This window comes from Aptenodytes patagonicus, chromosome 6 (assembly GCF_965638725.1).
Source record: "Aptenodytes patagonicus chromosome 6, bAptPat1.pri.cur, whole genome shotgun sequence".
Lineage (NCBI taxonomy): Eukaryota > Metazoa > Chordata > Aves > Sphenisciformes > Spheniscidae > Aptenodytes > Aptenodytes patagonicus.
In genome coordinates this window covers 2908310-2927428 of record NC_134954.1, presented here as the reverse complement: position 1 = coordinate 2927428, position 19119 = coordinate 2908310, and positions in this window count along the sequence as shown.

Sequence of the window (19119 nt, the reverse complement as noted above, 5' to 3'; positions counted from 1 at the left end):
ATTTCTGCATGTATTTGGGCTAGTATAGTACACTTCAAGTTGCTTTAAGTTCTGTGGGAATTTAACATGTCTTCTAGAAGTCTGTAAAACTTCTGAAAATGAACTAATACACATCAGCTATTTTTTTTTTTCTTGGAAAGGTGCAGGGATGCACTCAGACTGCTTATTCTTGGTGTGTCTTTGTTTTGATGTAGTTTCCCCTCTCATAAGAGCTGCTAACTGCACTGAAATGGTGGACGTGACTGTGAACTTTAGGCTTCAAGCAGACTGCTACTAAAAGCTACTGTGGAAAGTGTGAAAATGCTCTAAAACTACCATTGATTGTTCTAAGCACCAGTGACAGACCCACAAGGAGCTTCCCCATCAGAGAAGGCTGCTGTACCTTGCAATGCCCCAAAGGACCTGACGGTGGCAGAAGAGGTAGCAGCCTGCCTACTTCTGGATCAATTCCTAAAGGCAAGTGTGGGAATGGAAATTGGGAGGGAAACTGAGGCAAAATCCTTCTGATCCTGAAGAAAAACAGAGCTACCTTGAAGCTCTGGTTTTGGCTTCATGTATGTTGCCGTGTTTGTATCACCAAATCCCTACACGTGGAAATAACTTGGTGGCTTTTGGGATATTTACAAACTAATGTCAGACTGTAATTTTGATCAATAGTAAATGTTTCTAGGGAACTCCTGATCACTGAGGTGTTTATGAGAACCTTAAGTGGAAAAAGCATCTCGCTTCCCAGGATGCCGTCTGCGAGCAGAGAATTTGGACATGGCACTTGTGAGAAATGTTTTAATGTTTTGGTTTGTTGAGTAAGATTAAAAAGTCTTGTTTTGGATTGTTTTGTGGCTGAACTATATCCCCCTGAACTGATGTATGGTCTCATGGGAGGCATAATTCTATTGCCTTGTGCTTTTAAAGCCTGGGCTTCCTGGCCACATTGTGTCTCCCATCTCTATTAGAAGCTGGTGTGTAAAGAACTCAGTGTTTTCTGATAGATGCTTGAGAGTGAAACCTAGGGGTTTGGTCCTGAGCTCGCTGAAATAAATGAGAAAACTTGAATTAGCTGCACTGGTCTTCCACAGGGCTGTGAGGTAGCAGATATTGTAAGTTTAGAAGGTGGAGAAAGTTGGTATATTCACTTCATGCTTAATTTTAAGTTTAATGTCCAAACTATAACTGGTGTTTACTCAGCTGTATTATTTGATTTTGCAGTTAGTATTAAAAGTGTACGTACTGAGTTATGCATCTTCCTTAAATAATTCAAACTCACTTTAACTACTATTTTTTTTTTTATGGTGGGCAGATAAAGCTATTTTAGGTTGAGCTTAAGGAAAGAAGAGGGGATAAGAAAAACCCTACGCTAGCTGGAAGCTGTGCAGAAAGCTAGCACGCTTTGATGTGGAGAACAGTGGATATTGTTTACCTTGACTTCAGCAAAGCTTTTGGCACTGTCTCCCATAATATCCTCACAGACAACCGATGAAGTACGGGCTAGATAAATGGACAGCGAGATGGACTGAAAATGAGCTGCACTGCCCGGCTCAGAGTTGAGGTCAGTGGCACAAAGTCCAGCTGGAGGCCAGTCACCAGTGGTGTATGCCACGGCTGGGGTCGATGCCGGGGCCCACACCCTTTAACATCTTCGTAAATGACCTGTACGGTGGGGCAGAGCGCAGCCTCCGCAAATCTGCAGACGATGCACAACTAGAAAGAGGGGCTGATCTTTGCCCAGTTAGCTTTAGAATGCATAACACAGTGAACAAAGAAGTTGCATTACTATGTCCAAGACATGTTTCTTTCAGAGAGGATTCTTTTTTTTTATTGAGAATGTGTCTAACCTGTCATAAGAAGCCCGAATATTATGGATAATTTCTCCTCACTGGCAGCTATTCCCATTTTGTACTCCTTGTAATCCTTAAACAATCCTGAACGGTGGCAGGAGGTTTCAATACAGAAGAGCTGGCCTTCATAAATAAATGCATAAACACTGCAGCAAATGAGGTCTATCGTGAGACTTCATCATTGTGTCTGGACCTCAGTTTAGGAATTGATTCTGTGCTTGCGGTGCCCACAGATTTCAAAGGAAGGCTTAAATTTGCTAGGAATGTAGACTGAAATAAATATGAGTTTACAGCAGGGTGGATCTGGAAGTGAGACAAAGCAAACTTCATCTGTAAAAAAAGAAAAGCCTGCTTTTATTTTGCATCCCTGACAAAGGCTTATTGGCTGAACAGTCTATAGATGTTTGCAGCTGCTGCTTGTGCTAAATTGTGACTAAGCACTTTGTCTGCAAGAGGTGTCAATTTAGCACCATCTAGGCTATTGTGCTTACTTAAATACCTTCTGTGTAATTAGGAGATTGCTCATTAGTTTGCCACTGTCCCCAGCAGAAATGTTACAGGCTCAGTTTGTTGGGCATTGTTATGAGTTGATTTCCTGCCCTGCATTGTTTTCTGCAAATTGCTTCTTATGTGAGGACAGGGGCTTTTACTGCAATCACAGCAAAAGTAAACATCTTAAATTAAGACAAACAAAGTTGGGTTGTTAGGAAGAGAACCAGTCAGGCAGGAAATGCCAAGCAAAACAACATTCTTTGGGCGCCTGATGTAAATATGATTCTCCAAGCAGCCTGTTGGGTCCTGCTTCTGGGGCTTCCCTACACTCGTTGCAGACACAAAGCGCAGGGTTAGTGATCCTGGCTGAGATGTAGAAATCCTCATCCAGTATAGAACAAAAATCTCAGACTTTATGCTTATTTTACACGGATACCACCTTTAGCGTGCTCTAAAGAGCAAGGCAGTCCTGAGGCTTCCCCGCTGCACTTGGGCTCTCTAAAGCTGGTCTGGATCTGTGTTGCTGCATGTCTGTAGTGGTGGCGTGGCCTGGAGTCTGCTTACCAGAAGCACCCTACATGACCTCACCACCACTTTGTGTGGACCTGTGTGCTAGGGGCTGAGGGTTTCTTCATCCGTTGAACCCATGATCAGTGATGGAATTTAGAGGGAATTGTCCCTGGCCACCAGATCAGGCCAAGAAAAACACATCGTAATGTAAAGTTGATCATCTTTTTAAAACTTGAATTATTTGCCAGTTTCTTGTTTTTCTGCTTTCTTCTGGTTAAACAAAACAGGCAAAAGCATGATGGTGGGGGCTTTTGTTTTCTTTTTTGTTTTCTGAACTTTAGATTTCTGATTTTTATATAGTCATACTGCACACACATACACTGCAGGAGCGTTTTCTGAAGGATAAACCTGGGATCTCTCTGCAGTACTCTGACAATGCTGGCATTTTCTTATAGAGAGCTCAGGGTTTTTGTAACTCGCCTTTCTCTATGAAATGGGAAAGGTACGAGTTAAAATGCTTTGAGCAGAGTGTAGCTCTCCAGTACCACATCATTCTCCTCTGGGGAAACTTTGCTGTTTTGGAAATGGGAACTCCCAGCAGCTAGAATGTGAACTGGGAGCTGTTTCCATTTGAAAAAATGTGATGTGCAGTTTTGAATGTAGTCTTCCAGTTCGCTCTGAAAAGTTTGATCTACTATTGTTAACACCACAGCAGTTCTATGTGGGAGACAAAAAGGATTTTGAACTACTCGCTTGTATTCTGATAAATCAAAAATTTTTGTGCTTTATTTCAAACACGCGTTCCCACTGAAATCAATCAATGGAGAGGTGAGGCAGGGGTGCTGCAAATTTTTATGGAATTATGAATTTTTGTGTGTAGAATCAGGGCCACCATTTTCATTAATAGTAGGCTTCTGCAAGATTGCTACTGACAGGCAAAATACCTTATTGAAAGGGGCATTAAAAGCAGTTGTAATTTAGCTTACTATATATGAAATAGAAAACATTTTGCAAAATTTCATTCTGATACCATGCTAATGACTTTCTTTCTAATGTGATTAAAATTACTTCCCCCTGCTGGTCATTGTATTGGTGATGATGAGCTCTCCTTAGATTAGATGAGAGGTATAATAAACAGAATGTGAATATAGAGTCCCTATTCAATGGAAGCATGACCTGTTCATTAACACTCATGCTTCACCTAAAGATTGTTACTAAAGCCTGTCTCAGAGCTTTCACTCTGTAGGCATAACCTTGAGGCTACCAAAAGTAAGATCTGAGTCTTCGCTTGGGATCTGGCCTCACTGAGGTTATGATAATGTCTGAAGGTCCAGTTTGGTTAGACGTTCTGGTGGCCTGTATTTACAGATGGGCAGGAATGAGGTTTGGCGTCTTCTGGGAAGCTGTGTTGCTTTGTTTTTAACTCCATAGGCTCCACTTCTTTCAACGATTAGCTCCCAGTTAGCTCAACTGACTTCACAAAATTCCTGACCTGGGTTGTGGGGGGGCACTCTTGTTCCAGACCTTCCATTTCCTCACCCTTGCCTTCTCTTACCACCCTCCCCTGGCCAAACGCAGATGCATCTATAGAGGAAGGCCTCAAATTTCACTTTAAATTCCCAGGGCTTAACTAGAAATCTTATTTGTTCTCCTTTCTTATATTTTACATACATTTTAATTCCTGAAGTTTCAGATCAGCATATTTTTTCCTTTAATAAACATTTAAGTTTACAACCTTTAATAATTTTTTTTTTATTTAAAACCTCAAAGAAGTGTACAACCTTTTATGAATTCAAATTAAAAATGAAGTGTGATGGAAATGATTTACAGGTACTATAGCTTAGCAGGGAAAATATACAACTCCTTTGCAGTACATCATATTCTGTTCCTTTAATTTATAAGCAAGCTGTAATGTAACATATTAATCATACAAAGAAAATGTAGCTTCAGTTTGAAAGATTTGTTGTAGTTGAACTCCTCACACCTGCAAATTATTTATTCTTGAAAAAGAAAAGAAAACATGTGCAGCACACACCATTGCATCCACCAGGAAAATGGATATATTTAGAAAAATCCTGCAGTAAATTATTTTCATTTTTGTATTTTTTACCTTTCTCCTTCAGCCGCTTTCATCTCTCTTGAGCTCGGCTTCCCGTGCTCTTTCAGTCAGCTGTTCTGTCCCCTGTGGAAGTTAAAGGTGGCTGGACACGGGGAGAAGGATGCAATTGCTACTTCAAACCTTGTGTCACAGTTTCCTGTTAGAAGGGCAAGAAGCTACCTGTTACCTTACAGAGGGACGAATAAGGTCTGAAACATTAAAATATTTTTCAGACTGATATAAAGGGGATTTCTATATTCACAAATTGGTTCCTTCAACCATTAAGGTAGGCAAAAAGATTGGAAGGGTGAAAAGCTATGCTGAATAAATAACTCAGCAAATATAATCAAGTTTACTGTGAGTACACCTAATATCTGACCAATACCAATAGAAAAGGGGGGTTCTCTTTGGTGCAACAGCATGTTTGCAAACACCTGCTACTGAGAGATGACTGTTCCTGTACAAAAGCAGCCTCTGCCTCTTTTAAGGATTTGAATCTTGCAAACAAGCGTAGGAGACTTGCAGGCATGGAGTATTTGGAGCCTGATTTGCTTGAACTGCAGGCAGATTCAAAGGGAGGGGAAGATTCAGGCGGGTTACAGCCAGCATTTCAGACTCTGAAGGTGGTGCGGATATCTCTGCTATTAGGTTGGTCTGTGGGTTTCTTTCTCTCTGCTTTCTAAATGAACCTGCCTGGCTCGAGACACCAGGGTGCCTTCACCTTACGGTGGTGTTCCTCTTGTTAAGAGCAAAATGATTTTGAAAAGAGATTGTGAAGGAGGGAGAAATCATGATAGAAATTTTGCCTTTTACCTCCTTTCCCAACCTGGATGGGAGAAGTAGTTGGAAGACGATAAACAGAAAAGGGAGTAACAGGGAACGAGAGGGCAGCGACGAAACTCCCAGAGGGAATGGTGAGTCTTGTTCTCACAAGTCAAAAGGCCTGCAATAATGAACCACTAGGGGTAAGTAAAAAGGAAAAACATAAGGTACAGGAAGCCAAATGCAGTGCCTCTGGGCACGTAAGCTTGGGTAGAATGTGTGCAAGGGAACTTCTTTTAACTCTTTCATTCTGCACCATTGCAAGGGTGAAGTTTACCTCATGTATTCCCTTGTGCATCCGGTACTCTGCTTTATTGAAGTCTTAGAAAGCTGGCTGGTTCTTTAGCGTGCCGACCGGCAGGAGGTGCGGCAGAAACCGACAGTTGCTCTCACAGATTTCCATCAGGCTTAGGTGTTATCATTTCTGTGGGGACAGCTCACTGCACCAGTCTTTCTGCTGTGGCTAATTCTGATTGTCTTAAAGAAAAGGGTAACTGATAACACATAATTGAACGGCTAAAAATAGATCTGTTTTGCTTGACTGAACTTAATGCGGATCTGCTATTTCTCCCCATCAAATTCGAACATTCCTTTTTTCATACAAGCAATATGCCTGTGAGAGCAGAGGACTTGTGACTCTGGAGCCTTGAGGATTAATGCTGCCAGCTGAAGACCCAGGGAAACTGAATGGTCTCCTCTGTTCCCTGTTGCTGGGTTTATTCCCTTAGACCTCAGTGCAAAGTTAATGTGTTAAATGGGGTAGAGTACTGAGGAATTAAACTAAACAAAGGTTGGCTGAGATTCATAAATAAAGAAAAAGTAGCACTAGCTCAATTTCAGTGGAAAAGCCATTGCCTGACCCAGTGTGTTTTAGAAAAATGGGATGTGTTAACTTTGGCACAGCATGGTGTTAACGTGGTCATGCCGGTATCTGATCTGGCTTGGTCAGAGGTAGCTCCCTGTCTCCGCTAGCCTGTAGGGGTGGTGAACATGGAGAGGCTCCCCGCATGCAGCAGAACCTGTGTGGTGCGCTCTCCCTGGGCCTCGTGCTCGTTGGCTCAGGTTTGCTCTTTGCAATTCAACCCCAGCCTGCTATAGGACTATGCCTTGAAAGCACGACCTGGGTCTGAAGTAGCAGCTGGCTGGGGCACAGCAGCTCTTGCCAAGTCTGAGAGGTTTTGCTGCAAGGATCGGGGAGCAGGAAGAGAGAATGAAAGGGGAGGAGGGAAGGAGAAGAGCATAAAAAGACCAGGTACATTTGCACAAGCCTAACTGAGGGTTTCAGAGACCTGAAGTCTGAATGCTTGATCTAAGAGATGGTACATGTTAAAACAAAAACAAAACCCAAACTGCCGCCGCCGCCGCCACCAGAAAACCCACATCCCCTCAATGCTTTGGAGTGAGTAGTGTGTCTGGATATGAACAGTTGACAATGTTTTTGCCTTTTCTGCCCTATTGTGCCCTATTGCATAACATCCCCCACCAAGTTCGCCAACACTGATACACTTTGATCCAGAGAAATACTTTCAATATCTGGAGATGTTTGCAAATCCAGAGTTTTTTTTTTTCCCCCCAAGGAAAGCAAAATGAAATTGCAAAATCCTCCACAAAAGGAACTTCCATCCTCCACATAAAAGGAGGATAAAAGGCCTAAGATATAGATGATAACTTTGTTGTAGCGCAAGACCCAAAACTCTATTATTAAAACAGTTTATTTATTGGCAAGCTCTTTTAATGAACCAAGCTTAACAGATGTGGGCAAAACTCTAGTCAAGCAGGTACAAACTGAAATAATAATGATGGGAGGCAAATAGCTTGACGTTCAAATTACTGGCTAGACCTGCTTTTAGCGCTGCTTTGGCTCAATCTGTAAGTAGAACAAAGTAAGTTTGAACCTTTTCTTCACCTTTTCTCAAGGAAAGTTGGAGATACCTAACTGAAATGGCTGATAAAACTGATGCTGATTTAGCTCAAATTCCTTGGTGCTGAAACCACATACTTGGGAAAGTGTGGCCTTTTAAGTAAAAAGAAAAAACCCACAAAAGTGTCATTCATTCGTAGGACAACTTCCTTTTGGACATTCCTTCTCTTTCAGTCCTCCCATGCCCTCTCCTTTACAGGTGCACGTGTAGGTTACAGATGCCCACTGAATGCCACCAGTTCTCTAACTGCTGCCCTGGAACTGGGTAGTGTGCTGTGTGGTGTCCCTGCTGCTCGCTATTTGCAACTACGGTTTCACTTCAGATTCATGCCATCACTCTTGTGAGGGTACGGAGGTGTTTTTGTCAACTCATTGTGCTGCCATCTCCTTTACAACGCTTGTCTTAATAAAGAATATTGCTTGCTGAGTTTGTCTAATTTGTTGGGGGGGTGTTGGTGTGTTGTTAATTGGCATACAAAACACTGCAAGTTAGCATATGTTTGTAATTTCTTCTATTAGCGCTCTTCCCACAATAGCAATTTAGATCTCTTCTAAAGACCTCCAGAAATGATGACAGAACAGCTCATAATTTTTTTTTTTTTGTGGTGCTAAAAGCTAATCTGGCGCAGTTCTGTCTTATTTTTCATTTGCTGTATGATGCTTTGGACTTTCTTTTATCCTACTAATGTTTATCTAAATTTGGAAACAGACTTGAACGTTTTTTTGTTTTCTTGTTTTTTCAAAAAGTGTGAATGATTGTACTTTGTGAACATGGAGACTCTGGAGAAACAGGTCTTTCCCCCCTCTCCTTCCTCTACCTGAGTTGTTGAACTTCGGCTCCTTCTTCATAGCATTTCAGTTTTGAATTGGTGCTATGCTGGTTGACTAAGCAGGCCAATAAAAGGTATTTATTGTTGCTCCCTGACAATACTGTGTGGGATAGGTACATATTTGAAAAGCAAGGAGTAAAACTACCTCAGAGCACAAACTATGAATAAGGCCAGATTCTGACTCATTTTCTAATGTTGAAAAGTCTTTACTCTTTGGACTTCAATAGGACTCTTCCTTGAGTAAGCATTACTCATGGTGATTAAAGGCTCAATTTTCCTGCCTTGTGTTATGTAATTAAATCATGCAAATAATTCAGCTATCCAAGACAATGCAGATTGTGAACAGAATAGTCAATTGTACTTTTCACAACTTGAGCATTTTCAGAACACGTATCTTATTTGCTGAAGAAATGAATGGAACAATTTGAAATAATGAATACGTTTTAGACTCTAACAATTTCTTTGTGAACAGTAATGGACAATTGGTTCTGAATAAATTATTTGCCCATTTCCAGGATGGCTGTTCATCCCTCCTGCAGTCACGCTCCATCTTGGTAGCTTGTGGGCTTTACATAAAGAAGTTATCAGCAATCTGCTGCAGAGTCTTTCCCACTCAGTAAATCAAAGTCTTGCTCTTCTCTGGTCCGTTTCCACAGACAGATGATTCAAGCCTCCTTCACCTCCCAGCAGGAGAGGTTAGTTAAATACTTGTCTGTAGTGCCTTGCAACATTTATGAGAACTGTTTACATACTTCTGAAGGATCTCTCTCCTTTGCTCAGTGACAGTTAGATGTGCCTGCTGCGAACTGGGTATCCTGTCCATTAATTGGCTGCTCACTAACCTCGCTAATGAGCCAGGACTTTAAGAGAAATATTAGACTTCACTGAAAATCAGTTTTTGTTTCTTGCAATATTGTCTGCAAAAATATGAATATCTGATATCAGTTCAGTCAACTGAATGATATAGGGTTTTTTGGCCGTCTTATGTTGTTGTTAGGGGTGGGAGATTGAAAGCATGTTACAAATACACTTTTTTTTTTTTATACTGCTTTGAGAAAAGTTGTGTAGTCAGTGGAGATCTGAAATGACTCGGAAGGTGTATGGAAATTGATAGAAAGATTCCTATTGACTTTACTGGGATTTGGATCAGGCTTGTCAATGTGAATCAAGAATTTACAGGAGCCTAAGCAGCAGTATGCAGGAACTTAGTGCCACTTGCATATCCTCTTCAGATTTCTAAGTTAATTAACTGGGCAGAACACTGTCTTGAATAATGCTGCAGAGTAGGACAGAAATAAGTTTCTATAAATTTTAAAACGGAAGAATGTTGTCTGTTGAATTATCCAAACAACCGATGCAAACTGATCTCACGTATAAAACGTATCAGTAACAAAATGAAAGTATTACACAGTTCTTATAGATCCCTGTTGGAAGGGGTTCTGAAAGGTACATCTCCATTCTCTTCATTTCATAGGCGGAGAAACTTCACCTCTCCATTCCTGACTCCTCTACCCCGCCACCTCGAGCAATGCAGGGGGGTGGGGAATGGTGGCTGCGGTCAGTCCGTAACAGCTCCTCTCTGCCGCTCCTTCCCCCTCACGTTTTTCCCCTGCTCCAGCCTGGGGCCTTCCCGTGGGCTGCAGTCCTTCAGGATAAACCTGCTCCTGCATGGGTTTTTCCACGGGCTGCAGGGGAATCTCTGCCGGGGTGCCTGGAGCACCTCCTCCCCTCCTCCTGCTCTCACCTGGGGTGTTAGCAGGGCTGTTTCTCACCCTTTTTTTCCTCACCCCTCGCTGCTGGGCAGCGCTTGGCCCTTTTTTAAGTACGTTTTCCCAGAAGCACCACTGGCTTCTCTGATGGGCTCAGCCCTGCCCCGTGGCAGGGCGGTCGAGGAACCGGCTGGAACCGGCTGCGGCCGGCTCGGGGCAGCCCCGGCCTCTCCTCACAGAGGCTGCTCCTGCAGCCCCCCGCTGCCGCCGCCTTGCCACCTACACCCAATGCAGCTTAAGAATGTGGGAAAAGATGGTGTTGGGGGGGTGGTTGTTTTTTTACCATGGATTTAAAGACTTTTTTCCAAACCATTAGCAGCACCTAGCATAAAGTACCATTCCGAGGAGCGAGGACCTGCTTCTAGGAACACTTGTGGGTTAGAAACAATCATGTGAGTAACAGGTCAGGGCAGGAGGACAGGGTGAAGATGTCTGTAGGAAGAGTGAAAGGAGAGGGGAGGTGAAGAGAGACCACGCGTGGAGGTTTGCTGTCCGAAGGGCTGCAGCCCTGACGCGGCTTCTTTGCCGACTGCGGAGCCCCGCCTGGGCTGCGCTGGTCAGGCTGCATGTGGCCACGCTGCCTCTCCCTCAGGGTAGCGGGTGCCCATGGGGGGGCTTATTCTGTGGGCTGTGAATGGGCTCTTGGACATGAAGTCACCTTACTTCTTTGCTGAGTGCTGCTTGGGTTTGTTTTCTTCATATTCGTTAACTTTCCTGATGAAAAACTGCCGCTGTTTTTCGGAAGAGTACGATCCACAAAGATCTCCTGAGGACTGTGGAAAATCTGAAACTGACACAAAAAATGTAGGACTTTAACCCAAACCAATACTGTCTTCCCTTCCCAGAGAAGGAGGGGCTCATTTTACAATGACATTAAGAATTCATTCCTTTAAATGAGGTATGTCACACTGCCATATTAACTTGATTCATTAAAATAGTGGCTTGTTATTCCCTTGTGCAGTATAGAATTTACACGTTAAAGGCATATGTATTTGATGTGTTTACTACATTCAGGGATAAATTTCTAGCCATCCTGTTTGAAAGGAAAAAGTGTGGGTTTTGAAAGAAAAAAAATAAAAGGTAGAAATTCTCGTCATCTGCTCCTCCTTCCCTCCATAAGTCTCTTCTGATCTGTTCAGACCCCTAATATTTCATTTTAGAAGCCCAAGCTACTGAGACACGGGACCCACTGAGGTAGTGGTAATCTCTTTCCAGATGTGTGTTTGGTATGTATTCTGTTTTGTGCCTTGTGTGGTGTAATAGAGATTTTCCCTTTCTTTCCTTAGTCTTGCCATGAAAATTATCATGTCTGAGTCGAGAAAATACCTTAAATCCTGGGCAGGGAGGAGTTCTGCCATTGTCTGAATGAGAACACGCCTCCTGGGGAGTGGGGATTTGTGATTACCTTGTGTCAGCCTGGTTGGAGAAAGGCATCTCCAGCCATATTCCAAACATAAGCCTCTTCCCTAAATGGACAGATCCTCCCATTCTCAAATGACACATTTTCAGGCAAAAGCCCTGTGGTATAATTCAGAGTGAAAAGGTTTTGTTTTACCATTACACATGCTGTGGGAAAGCATGGATTAACTAGAGGCATGCTATGGGAGAAGTCTCTTGTCCAGTATAGCGAGCCCTCTGCATTGAATCAGGGAGGAAAGGGCAATGCTGTGCCACCTCCCTGCTTCCCCCTGCCCTCACCTCTAGGAAGACACATCTCTGCAGGATCTTGGTAAAGTTCGCTGAAGCCCTGGAAGGACCACAGCTCCCGGAGGCCTCAGGGTGTTGGGTTAGGTTCTTGAACCTTGCTGGGTGAACATAAAAAAAATTAAACGGGGGGGAAAATCTCAACTGGGGATGGCCGAGAAGAAAAAGAATATGAAAATACTAAATTTGTTTGAAGAACTGAATGGAACAGACTGGAAATGATATTTGATCCTTTTATGTAACATTTAGGGTCATTCCAGACCCTGGCTGATGAACTGCTTCCATCTTCTTGGAATCTGAGGGCAGAGCTGTTGTTCATTTAGCAGTAAATGCTAGGACTGGATGGAAGGAACGTCATCCCTAACTAAAGTCAAAGTCTAATCCTTTGGTTTCACTGGTGACTCAGATTACAATAATGCAATACGGAGAGCTTTCTTTCCCCCCCCTTTTCTTACTGCATTACAAATGGCTAGTAAAAAATGTAACAGAATGCTGATCCTGCTTAAAATGCAATTAAATATATCCACGTTCCATCTCCTGTCTTGCCTGTGATTTTCTTGTATGCAAGAAATTCAGCCCTTTTCTCCTTACCTTCTCAGTCTCTGTTCATCAGCATCTTTCTTGCTTTCAAGATGCTTGTACTGTAAGCCAGTTTTTCAAATCCCGAACAAGAAACTCTCTCCCATACAATAAAGTTCTATACAAATATAGCTAACGTCAATAAAGCTAAAAAGATATGTCAGCAAAGACCCAAACAGTCAATTTATTACAGTTAAGCATCCTGCCCAGACATTTTATTTACAATCGAAGCTTGTTATATAAAGCAATCCCTCTTCCCTTGATATCTTTTTTTATCTCACAGTTTACAAATTACTGTCTTTCTCTTTGTATCCCATATGAAATACTGACTTCATTTGTGCATGTTCTTTGAATACAATCTTTCTGTTTCTTTCTAAAAAACATCTTTGGATGATCACTGGGAAGTATATACAAGAAAATCTGTGAATTTGGCCCTTTTAACAGAAAGAAGTTGTATCGCAATAAATTTAAACAAATGAAAGATATTACTGAACACTGTCTCTTGTTAACAAAATCCCCCAAGTGACTTAGAAACACGGTTTACAGAAACATATATTTTCCTTACTATCTTACATTTCATTATACCCTTTTTCCCTTGTAAATGCACAGAGGAGGAAATGTGCATAGCTCTTTCTATAGGTTTTCAGAAAATGGGTGTTCGGGGACAGAGGAAAAGTACAGGCAGTTCTGACAGAAAAAGAAAGAAGCCTAGCTTGTCAAATATTGAGATACAAACCTAGCAACTCATTCACATATTTGTTATAAAAAGGCTACTTTTGACTTGTGGTACAGACAAATCAAGCCTCTTTCAGGCTCCTAAAGAAGCCTTTGTGTGACTTCCCAACTGTATGCTCCGCAGCTTCTAAATTGGCCCTCAACTAATGTTATGGGAACACTAGGAAGGAGACCTCGTATTAAATGACACTTTCAATCAATCATCTACATCTGCTTGTGTTTGTCAGGGAAAACCTGGGATGGGTGTGCAGCTTCTATCTGATTGAGTCTGCATCTGTGAGCAGGTTCCAAGACACTTTATCTGGCACAGGAGAAGAGTAAAGGCTTCCCTTCTTGTACCAGATCTGCTCCAGAGATACTAAATTCCTCCATGATAATGAGGTGTCCAGAATAGTAACAAGGGGCCAGCAGTGTACTTTTGGTTTAAATTGTCCTGGAATATCTGCTGACTGTGGGCAACTGCAAATTTGCACCAGTGTACCTGAGCGATCTTGGCCCAGAGTGAACAGTGAAACCTTATCGGGTGCCAGATCTCCTGGGCTATATGTGAGAGGTATAGGATTACTGCATGTCTAGCACAGCTGTGATGGGCAGAGTGAGAGAAGACTGTATGACAAGTAAGTAAAGCTATTTCTCTTCACAGTATCGTAGTTCCTGCTTATAAGGCTTTTTCCTGGGCTTTAATGCTGGTGGTAAGAGATAGTTCTGTCTTCTCCTCTGCCACATTTTGCATGCAAAATGCTTAGAAAACAACACTCCTTTGCAGGTGCAGTTAATATGGGTGCTGAGGAGTACAAATAATTACCTGCCTGGCAAAGTGGATGGAGAAATACTTCCCATTCAAGTCTCTGATAGGTGGAGAGTGGAACTGTGGAAACTCCCTGGCCTGTGTCATTTTAAGTTTTGCAGATGTTCTCCCTATGGCATTTTTCTCCCATCTCCGGTTTAGCCACAGCACGAAAATGTTTTGACCAACACTGCAGACTCAGGAAAGGTCATACACGTACCTTCTTGTGACATGTTTTTCTAACCTCTCTACCTGCTGTGGGTAGTCTGCAACCTCCTGTGCTGACAAGTCTGTGATGGCTAGGGCCGTGATTAATGGGATTTCATTAACGCTTGTGCAACTATCCCTGAGAACCCTCAGAGGTGCTCTGGCCTCCTCCTCACACTGTGAACCTTGTAATGGCAATAAGTGCAGGCAGATATGTTGGAGATTCTCTATCCAAAACTTTCCCCTCAGGCAATGTGGGTAAATAATGATTTGTATTGGAAAGGGTAATGTATAATAATTATGGCTACGTTGTCCGAACAAGTAAAACATCCTGTTATTGGCATCCTAGTATCCCACCTTTGAGAAGAGGTTGCTTCATACGTGACCGTGTTGTAGGGTTAGCTGGGACTCCGCCTTGCTCTGATGGATGGGAAGGTAGAGAGGGAGAAATACACAGACTGGCTGCACAACAGGTATTTTCTTCCTCAGTGGGAGAAAACGGAGTAGTTTGTCTGCAAAGGAAATGGAAGGATTGAGTGCAGTTTTTTAGATAGATGTACAACGCTGGGGGTAGACACATGTATCTTCACTGTGCCCCTGTTCTGAGCTGGCAGGTGGGAGCGGTCCAGAAGTTATCTAATTGTGTTAGCTGTGCCCAAGTGAATAATACTCTCCCCATCTTTCTTCTCTGGTTTGCTCCTGTGCATATTTTACATTGGTGTCACGTGGCAAAGGTCTGGTCTTGGGTTTTCCTTGAAATAATTAGGGTCAAACTGCTATCGCTATATTTGCCTGGTGTAGTACCTCTCTCAGTGTAGAACAGCATTGTATTTAAAGGGATTACTACTGGTGGAGTGTATTCAACAACGCAGTATGTTGGGGGCGTGTTGGGGAAGGATTAACTGGTGCCTGCTTTCTCCTTGTTACCTTTTTTTGAGCATCCACTACTGACACAGGCTGACACAGCTCAACCTTTCCTATGCGCCAGTCTGTTGTTATCTATGCATCATGCTGCCAGCTCTTTTTCTTTAAATTAAGTTTGTTTGAAATGACTGGTTTTTACTTTAATTTTGGACTCTCGTACTGTGGTAATATGATATGTGAATATGCCTAAATTTCTTGTGCCATGTTGCCTCACGGCAGGAGCTCTGGGAGGGCAAGGTGTGAATGACACTGGGAGACGTGGAAGGCTGACTAACATACGTTATTCATCTAAAACTGCTAGAAATGGAAGAAGAGCTCCCACGGACTGTCATGGGTTCCAGAGGACAATATGCATTTCCATTATTCAGTAGTATTTATGCATATTAAAGACTGAAGATAGCTAAGGTAAAATAAACCACCGTCACAGTTCTTGTTTTGCATGACTTTGGAAAAGGCAGGAAAATGAGGTCTGCTTATGGTGAGAAAACTGGCCAGAAGAGTCAAAAATTACTCATGGATCTGGTGACAGTAATGCATATAGCAGTCAAATTGCAGAGAGCTCAAGGATTCAGGCAGCTTCCCCGGGTAGAGACTGCAAAATGCAGCTTTTTGCCTGCCCTGTGGGAGGGGAGAAAGAATAGTATCTCAGAGGCTGTAGATCCTGGGTTGATGAGGCTGCTGTGCTTCAGGTAGGTATGAACTGAGCAGAAACTGTTTAATGTAAAAGGGAGCTATGTAGCTGGTTTAAAGTACAAATTCCAATTTCATCTGGGTCCTGGTTAGGGATAGGAGCAAAAGTCCAAATAATTGTTAGGTACAACAGTTTGTTTAGAAGATGCAAGAATCTATGCCAGAGTAAATGGTCAGCAGGTAGGTGAGGGCCTGTCTCAGAGGGAACTATGGGGCAACTCTCACAAAATTTCTAAGTTATGTTCTCAAATTCTTAAGGTGGTGAAAGAAGTTTTTCAAGCCCTTTACTCTTATCCAACCAAGGACCCCTTGCAAATTACCTAAGCTCCAAAAAGTTGTTTTTCATTACTGTGCAACTTTTAATCCAATTTCGGTATAATTCTGGGTTAAGGAATACTGATAATTCTCTCAAAAAAACAAAAATGTTTTAGCAGTCTATCTGAGCTTTATCTGTTCCTCTAGAATGTCCCATTTGCTTCTGTTAAAAATATTTTCTTCTCCAGGATTTCTGATGCTTTCAGAAAAAGGGGTAGTTATGTTTCCCTTGCTTTCATTGATCTTGCCAGAAAGCTTTGGGATTTTGCTGAAGTTGTTCTATGAAATCTCACTTGCAACATATAGCATGTCTCTTTAGCACCAGGTTATGTCAGGCCCTACTTAAAAACATAAACACATGCACCCAGAGTAATTGTTTTTTGCTAAACCCTTTCTTCTTGGTGTGCTTATGTTTCTTTTTTTTTTTAAAGTATCCTAGCACTGGGGGAACCAATATACTTTATATTATCACAGCCTGCTGCAGTCTAATATTCATAAGCCAGGGATAAAGGCTTGAAAATGAAAGCAACAAAAAGGGCAAGACAAATCATTGCTTCTTCTAGCTTTTTTGTCTGGGGACTTAAAACATTAAATATAACTTTAAAAATTCGCTAGAAAAGCTAATTGTGGTGATAAAAGTAAATTCTACCTTAATTACCTGTTCTGACACAAACCAATAACGCAATGACATTCTACTAAGGCTAAGGCAGTAATTTCATATCAAGTCTTCCAGCCCCATCAAGTGTTGCCACAGTCAATGAGGATGGCAGAAGTCTGATAGCCTCATTGTGCATATCCAAGTGTAGCAGCAGAGCGATCGGTTCCTCCTTACCTGACTCATCCTATAGTCTCTGATGATCTCCTCCACCTTTTTTATGGCAGGAAAGATCTTGTGGAAGACACACAAGCAAAAAGCTTCAAACTAGAAGACTCAAAGACCTGATTTCTTTCTCTGGGGCTCAGACCTTCAGCAAAAGGTGTCTTCACTCAGAAACATTGACATCTGAGCTTTCAAGTTGCTAGAAAGTCGTTCACTGGAAAGTGCTATAGAGGTGCACTTGTGCGCTCTTAAAAACTAGAGTTAGTTGAACAATTCTCAAGAATAATGAAAACAGCAGAAGAATATGGGGTTTGAGCGTTGAATGGGTGTCTTTTTTGATTAGAAAATGCATATTTCTTGACAAAAACTATTGTTCAAATGTTTTCTTCAAAACTCGTTTCGCTTCTCCAGAATGAAATTTGTGAGTGTGCTCGTGCACTCAGTCACCATTCCCCCTTAACCCCTACAGTAAAATACTTTTCTTAGTTTTCAGGTATCTATATTCAAATCCTTCTTCTGCCAGAGTCAAATCAGTGGCTTTGCAGCACCTCACAGCCGAACGGCTTATTTTCTTTTCTGGTTTAAATATTTCATTATTTGATGGGAGTAGGGGAGAAAATTTACTATCATATTCAGTTTATCCTGATGTAAAAGGGAAGTTGTCTTGACCATTGTATATTTTGTCCCATTCTTTTGAATATTTCAGTGGAATTGTTTTCATATTTTTTCCCCTGAGGGTAATATCTCTGACATTTTTTTTAATCTTCAGAACAGCTAGTCTTGTTTAGGCTATACTCATTTATATTATGAAGCTTTTAGCTGACCGTTTTAAGAAAGTCTGGATCTCATGCAGAATTATTAGCCAACAGTCTTTACATGTCCACTTGTTTTTTCAGATGAGTCACTATTTTGCATAGCAGAGTTCTGTGTTACTTCTGTACTTCCTGCCCAAGAGCAAATAAAGAGGAATTTTCTCATAGGTAATTGTGTCATAGTGATGGCTGGGACCTGTCAGACTCATTTAGAAACGCTTGTAAGCCCTGCCCTGAAGAGCTCCCATTCATATGGGATAAGTAAATACAGATAGAGAGCAAATGTGGTGGTCACGCTGGTCAGGGCAGTAGACTTTGACCTGGGGATTAGAATTGTGACACAAAACACATGACACATGCTGAGACATACTGCATAAAGGTAAACCCACATCTTTAGATGAATCACACAGGATGAAACTAGGAACCACGTTAAAACTAACTGTTTAGGAGTTTTGTTAAAATACAATGGCATTTAGATTCTTCCAAAGAGTTTATGGTGGTTATCATCTACCCCGTTTTTTGAATACATTGCCTCAGGGGTGAGTCCAGGATTACTGTATTATGATTTTATACTAAAATTACAGATTGGTCTGAGATTCAAAGTGTAGGGGTGTGCAAATCAAAAATGGTGAGGTTGGAGCTTGCTAGTCGAAACCACTTGTAATGTCCTGTTCATGCTTTGATTGCAAACTTGAAGGCTTTAAACTGAGCTTCACTTTTTTTGTGGGGGTTCGTATTAAAGAAAAAAAGAAGGAAAAAATAAAAAAAGGTCAAAACTATGTAGCTATGAATGTAAGTGGAAATGAACATGAGAAGTTGTTTTGGTTCACGTTGATTGACATTCACTGCATTAACCTGCATTTTCATTTGACCTTGCAAATACTTCTAAACAGCTGAATATATGGAACAAAATCTATAGCCCAGACTAATAAATTGCAATTCCAGGATCTTAAGGTCCTCAGTAACTGTAAATCAGTAGAGCTGCAGAAATCAACTGAGCTGTGCTAATTTACACAAGCTAAGTGTCTGACCTTTAGTATTCATTAACATCATTAACATTTCTTAAATGATGGCAACTGGAATTTGAGAACAGTACCAAAAGTAAGATAAAAAAATACCCTTGCACCTCCCCTAGGTGAAACACAAAATAATTTGACAGGTAATTAAAATTCTTTTAAAAATTATGACTATATAGTTTGCTCTCTGTGGAGAATTAGCATAAAATCTACCGGTATCAAACAACAGCTTCCAACATATGCCAAAAGGCTC